Source organism: Thalassophryne amazonica, chromosome 1, assembly GCF_902500255.1.
Source record: "Thalassophryne amazonica chromosome 1, fThaAma1.1, whole genome shotgun sequence".
Classification (NCBI taxonomy): domain Eukaryota; kingdom Metazoa; phylum Chordata; class Actinopteri; order Batrachoidiformes; family Batrachoididae; genus Thalassophryne; species Thalassophryne amazonica.
In genome coordinates this window covers 91738134-91744064 of record NC_047103.1, presented here as the reverse complement: position 1 = coordinate 91744064, position 5931 = coordinate 91738134, and the positions used below count along the sequence as shown (strand labels likewise).

Below are 5931 nucleotides of genomic sequence, written 5' to 3'. Positions count from 1 at the left end.
CTACTTCCTTGGTAGAGAAATACCAACTAAGATGGGATGCAGACCATATATGATATCTGGGCATTAATCTTCCAAAAGATATCTCAAATCTATCCACCCTGAATTATGGGCAGCTAAACAATAACATCAAATCTGATATACAGAGATCGAGTCTCCTACCATTCTTAAGTCTTAATTCCAGCATGGAATTTATAAGAATGAATGTGTTATCGAGGTTGCTATACCTTTTCCAGAGTTTCCCGGTCAAAATAACCATGAAACAGTTTATGGAATGGAATAAAATGATAAAGATTTCCGTGGCAAGGTTAAAAAAAAAAAAAAAAACACAACCTAGGATTAGGTATAAAACACTTCAGTTACATAAAGATTGCGGAGGACTTGGCCTTCCTTGTTTGCATAATTACCACTACGCAACCCAATTAAGATATTTAGTGTGCTGGTGCAACCCACTGTATTACGCAAGATGGAAAGATATAGAGAGCAGTATGACCCATCAGATTCCTTTAGCGGTGGTAATGGCAGATTAATGAACAACATGGTACAGAAAAACAACCCCTGGATTAATACCACATTGAAAAAATGGCAGAAGACAATAAAACTCTAATTTGGAACATACTTTAAAAATATTAAGATGGTGCACCTTTGACACAGATTTCTCTCCTAATAGACTGGACTACAGATTTAGGGCTTGGATTAAAGAGGGGTTTACTACACCTTTGTAAATAAAGGAACACTCAAGAGCTTTGAATTGTTACAGCAAGAGCATGGACTACAATGCCAAGATTTCTATAGGTATCTCCAGGTTAGACACTACTTTCAGGAAAATATAGTTAAAGCAATAGAAGGGCAAAAGACAGGTATTTTGGAAGTGTTCAAAGGAGCAATCAATTCATCAATATGCAAGAAGGTTGTACCTAGATTATATCATGAGTTACACCAAGCCAGTCCAGACAACACTCTATATATCAAGGACAAATGGGAAAATGAAGGTAGTTTTCAATATCTGAAGAAGAGTGGGAAAGCATATGTAGACTACAATGGGGAACAACATGCTCCAATACATGGTGAGAATATAGCTGGAAAAATTTGTCCAGATTTTTTATAACACCATTGCAACAATGAACACAAATATCAAGCACAGCCTGCTGGTGGGCCTGTGGAGCAAATGAGGCCAATCACTTTCATGTCTTCTGGGATTGCCCAGTACTAATTCCATACTGGTGAGAAACACACATTCATCTGGAAGCGACTTTCAAAGTAAACATCCCATGTATGTTTGACACCTTATACATAGGAAATCTCATTTGACTTATGGGATCATAGAGATAAAAAGTTGTTACTTATACTTCTGGTGGCAAGCAAAAAAGCTATCTCAAGAAGGTGGTTAAAACAAGACCCTCCTACAATAGGAGAGTGGTTAGATGTGGTCCATGATATACTGTATATACAATGGAAAGGTTATCCTACTCCCTCAAAATCCAGACTGACATATTTTCTACGTAGGATATGGTCTAAATGGATTGGGTATGTTGATCATATATGCCTAAGAACAGATTTTATGAGTCTTTTGTTGTAATTGTCTATTTATATGCATGTCCTTTTTTTCTTTGATATTCTTTCAGAGAAAGTGAAACTCCCCCTTATGTTCAAACTGTATTGTTATCACATAAAAATATAAAAAATTGGGCCTGGAAAGAAATCTGATATATAACAATGGCTACAGATGGAAAATTCTGACAGTTCTTTTCTCTATGATTAAGTTTTCTTTTCCCTTTCTTTGCTTTTTCCTATGTATCGGGAACCTGCAAATCTGTGACAAAGTGAAGAGCTGTTCAGCACTTCAGGACTAGTGGAAAAACATTTCTAACAGATTTCATTAATTTAATTATTTGTAATGAATGGCGCCTCACACGGGGCACCAAAAATGTAACAAATTACTTTATTTGGAATGAATGGCACTTCACACAGAAGCACCAATTTAATGTAGTGAATGAGTAGTTAAGCCTCGCAATGTGTTATTGGCTTCACAGAGAGCACAAAAAATATGTAGTGAAAGTTGTTAAACTCCCAACTTGAATTAAATTGGCCTAGACCTCATTTAATGGGTCACCAAAATCATTAACAATTTTAGAGTTTAATAATATCTAATTACCTCAGGGCACCACCTATTTAAACAACCATTAATCAGTCTCAAATCTGAAAGTGAATTCTATGATACGATTGACCAAGGGTTTCCTTCTGAACACAAAATGAACCACAGCAGAAATATTTACATTTTATTTACAAATATACAAGAAATGAACAGTTTGCTGGCATTTTGAGTGGACAGTGATTAAATAAGTTCATTTATGGACAATTTGCTTACTCATGAGACGTTGAAAGAAAGTAGTGAGAAAGCTTAAATTCTTTATTAAATAAAGCTGATTTAAATTTGGTGATGAAATTTGGCAATGAAATTATACAAATATATGAAGATGTTAAAGTAGCCACTTTGCATCCATTGACAACAAAACCCTTTTTCTGGAACCTTTAACTGGGTCAGTTAGCTGATCCGTTGAAGAGATGGTTTGGATGAACTGTCTGTCTGTTGTTGATGTGTTAGGCTCTGTGTAGTGTGAGCTCACTTGGGTCAGGGGTTAAATCAGTGGTCGCCCCGGCAATCCCAAGGCTTCAGTGTTGGCTAGTTTTATGGACAGGATCGCTGATGCTTTGCAATCAGGTCCGCCGTCAGCTTTCTTGACCCCACAGGTGGAAGGCGTTTGTTGAAAATGGGTTCTGGTAGCTTTTAAAAAGTTTGTTGGAGCCAAATTAAAAGTATTTGTGAATTTAGAAAAAAAAAAAAGTTAAATCTTTAAGAGCAGCATTGTAAAGTACAGAAAAGGAAAGTTGCTTTTCTGTAAATTTGCTATAATTTGAAAAGTTCAGCTCGGAATTTCTCTTAAAAATGTCAGGCTATTAATTTGTTAAAAATTATCAAAGAATGAAGCCACATGGTAGCTTAGCTAGGCTAGCATGGGGCCTTGTTGACCCAAAAATAAAGTTAAGCATTTGAAGAAAGGGAGGTAGAGCAAGGCTCCTTTCTGAAACTTTTAAATGGGGCTTACATCATTAAACCCCACCTACGTGGATGGGTAACTTTACAGAAAACATGATGTGCTCGAGCGGCAGACAAAGAAATAATTAAACTATTTAAACACATCAACTATTTTAGCATACTATTTGTTCTACGACACTTGAATGGATACACATTATTAATAGTCACTGAAACACTCCATTTGTTTAAAACAGAATATTTCACCATCAACATATTGGTAACGCAAAAAGATCACATTTAAACACACCAATTACAAGGAACACATCTCATTTAAATGAAGTGATTATATGCAAGGCATATTGTTTGATTAAACACCACAAACATTAGAATTTTATATATGCATAAAATAAAATACTCTTCTCTTGCATTCCTATTTAAACAAAGGTCTCCTCACTTAGATCTAGAAATAATAGCTGGTTGTCAAGGCTCAAGGTTTATGGCTGCATCTTATGAAAGATCCTCTTGCAGTCTGGAAAGTTTCTGGCCTTGGTGTGAGGCCATAAAGGGTGGATTCTCCTGGCCTTGCAAATTTCAAATTCTGAAGTGAAGCAATTATAATGTCATGTAATTCACAGTGACTGACATTTAACTGATAAACAAGCAAGAGCTCCTTTGAAGCTGTGAGTCACAGTTCTGTTGTGATGACATGCTTCCCTTAGGCAGTATTATTAGACGGTATTGCTTAAATTTTCATTGTTACGCAGATGATACCCAGCTTTATCTATCCATGAAGCCAGAGGACACACACCAATTAGCTAAACTGCAGGATTGTCTTACAGACATAAAGACATGGATGACCTCTAATTTCCTGCTTTTAAACTCAGATAAAACTGAAGTTATTGTACTTGGCCCCACAAATCTTAGAAACATGGTGTCTAACCAGATCCTTACTCTGGATGGCATTACCCTGACCTCTAGTAATACTGTGAGAAATCTTGGAGTCATTTTTGATCAGGATATGTCATTCAAAGTGCATATTAAACAAATATGTAGGACTGCTTTTTTGCATTTACGCAGTATCTCTAAAATCAGAAAGGTCTTGTCTCAGAGTGATGCTGAAAAACTAATTCATGCATTTATTTCCTCTAGGCTGGACTATTGTAATTCATTATTATCAGGTTGTCCTAAAAGTTCCCTAAAAAGCCTTCAGTTAATTCAAAATGCTGCAGCTAGAGTACTGACGGGGACTAGAAGGAGAGAGCATATCTCACCCATATTGGCCTCTCTTCATTGGCTTCCTGTTAATTCTAGAATAGAATTTAAAATTCTTCTTCTTACTTATAAGGTTTTGAATAATCAGGTCCCATCTTATCTTAGGGACCTCGTAGTACCATATCACCCCAATAGAGCGCTTCGCTCTCAGACTGCAGGCTTACTTGTAGTTCCTAGGGTTTGTAAGAGTAGAATGGGAGGCAGAGCCTTCAGCTTTCAGGCTCCTCTCCTGTGGAACCAGCTCCCAATTCAGATCAGGGAGACAGACACCCTCTCTACTTTTAAGATTAGGCTTAAAACTTTCCTTTTTGCTAAAGCTTATAGTTAGGGCTGGATCAGGTGACCCTGAACCATCCCTTAGTTATGCTGCTATATACGTAGACTGCTGGGGGGTTCCCATGATGCACTGTTTCTTTCTCTTTTTGCTCTGTATGCACCACTCTGCATTTAATCATTAGTGATCGATCTCTGCTCCCCTCCACAGCATGTCTTTTTCCTGGTTCTCTCCCTCAGCCCCAACCAGTCCCAGCAGAAGACTGCCCCTCCCTGAGCCTGGTTCTGCTGGAGGTTTCTTCCTGTTAAAAGGGAGTTTTTCCTTCCCACTGTAGCCAAGTGCTTGCTCACAGGGGGTCGTTTTGACCGTTGGGGTTTTACATAATTATTGTATGGCCTTGCCTTACAATATAAAGCGCCTTGGGGCAACTGTTTGTTGTGATTTGGCGCTATATAAAAAAATTGATTGATTGAATTGATTGATTGATGTGGGGCCAGAGTGGAGGCCCACTGGGGATGTCTCCAGATGGAACCAGGAATTTCCCAGTTAGGAAAACACAGTCTGTCCTCAGTTCAAAACCTCAGGTTTTTGTTGAGAAAGAATTAATGTATTTATTTAATTAGGGTGAATTGAGGCCATGCGCTACACATTTCAGAAGTTATTTTCAGTATTCTGGACAGAAGATTCCAAATTTCATCTAAACTGGCTGTGCTCGGCCACAGGACTTCAAGACCCTCCCTTTCATTCTCATGAAAAGAGGTGGATTGTTTTGGTTCTTACCACAGCTAAAAGGAATTCTGTTGATGCACTGGCAGCAAAAACAACCCCCTCCTTATGTGGAATGGTTCACAGTGATCAAATTGAAATGCGAAAGTGACTTATGATAAGATAAACTCCATCAGTACGAATGTATTTGGTCTCCCTTTACCAGATGGTTTTCTGTCACATAGTCTTACAAGGAGGAGGGCAATGACATCAAGAAGTCTCTGGCCTTTTTGTCTGAGGAGATTTGTTGTAAAAAATGCAGCATAAATCCATTATGAACCTGGTGGAGGAGGTAAAGGCTCTCCGGATCCAGAACGCCGAGAAGGACCGGCGTCTGGTGCACTTGCAGAACCGTGTTGCGGAGTTAGAACAATACACCAGGATGAATGACGTCATTATCACCGGGCTATCAAACTCCAGTCATACGCACAGGAATTGAAATGGATTTCAATAATATTGAAGTGTGCCACCCTTTGCCCTGGAGAGATGACAGTGATAAACGAGCTGTTATCATGAAGATCATCAACAGAAAACAAAATTGCACTGTTAAAACAAGGAAGAAAACTGAAAGGATTGAACGTATTCA

At 38.2% G+C, this 5931-nt stretch overlaps 1 long non-coding RNA gene across 1 annotated transcript; it reads left to right on the top strand.

The window, feature by feature from the left end:
- Nucleotides 1–411: 411 nt before the first annotated feature.
- LOC117519898 lies at nucleotides 412–5725 on the top strand. The gene is made up of 3 exons (XR_004563479.1): nucleotides 412–1220; nucleotides 3754–3756; nucleotides 5714–5725. It is a non-coding gene; the product is annotated as an uncharacterized LOC117519898 (long non-coding RNA).
- The last annotated feature ends 206 nt before the right edge of the window (nucleotides 5726–5931 follow it).